Raw genomic sequence first — 919 nt, forward strand, 5'->3', positions numbered from 1 at the left:
GTGTGTGCCTGGTGAGAGCACCTGGCTGTATGTAGCCGCATAGCTTGCAGAACGCAGAAGCAAGCTATGCGGCTACATACAGCCAGGTGCCTGATTGAGCTAACTGTTAGCCAGTTAGCTGTTTAGCGTCAGCTGGGAACGTTCGTTTGATGCTATCAGTTAGCCTTGAGAATAGCAGGCCCTGGCACTCTGACTACGACATCATCTTTGACAGAAGATGTAGTCGGGCCTGCACCATGACAAGGCTCTGGCCATAGCTTATTTGTCCCGACAGCGAGAGGCCTTTCGTCAACGTGGAGACCTGTGTTGCGGCCTTTCGCCCTGCGTTCCTTTTGTGCAGGTAAGATTAATGAAAATGTCATGACATTACCCCACTCTTCCTTCCTTCCCCTCCCGAATGTTTTGTTAATAACAATGTTTTTTTCCAGGCAAAACATATGCTACTTCACAACATTTGGAGATACGACATGTGCTGTGTGTGAATGTCTTGGTCGTTTGTGTAGCTTGGGTAGCGTTGGGCCGTTGGCCAAAGCTGTGTGTGGCCTGGTGTCACAGTACCTGGCTAGCCTATTTAGCTGATGTCGGCCATTGGCTCCTTGCTGCTTTGGTTTCTCTGGTATAGACCCTCTTCTTGTTGGATTTAAGTGTTGATCTTTGTCCTTTTGGATCTCTCATACATGCTCTAGTCTCTCTCTAACACACACACACATGACAAACACACATGTTCTCTCTCTCTCTCTCTCTCTTTCTAACACACACAGTCTGCCTATGGCGGCCTTTCTCGATGGCTAGGCTGTGCTCAAGGATCTTCAGTCACAGTGCTCAGGTATTCTGCCACTGTGTACTCTCTGTTTAGGGCCAAATAGCATTTCAATTTCTTTCCAATGTGTCTCTCTCTCTCTCTCTCTCTCTCTCTCTC

This window comes from Notolepis coatsorum (genome assembly GCF_963971535.1).
Source record: "Notolepis coatsorum genome assembly, chromosome: 3".
Taxonomy (NCBI): Eukaryota; Metazoa; Chordata; class Actinopteri; order Aulopiformes; family Paralepididae; genus Notolepis; species Notolepis coatsorum.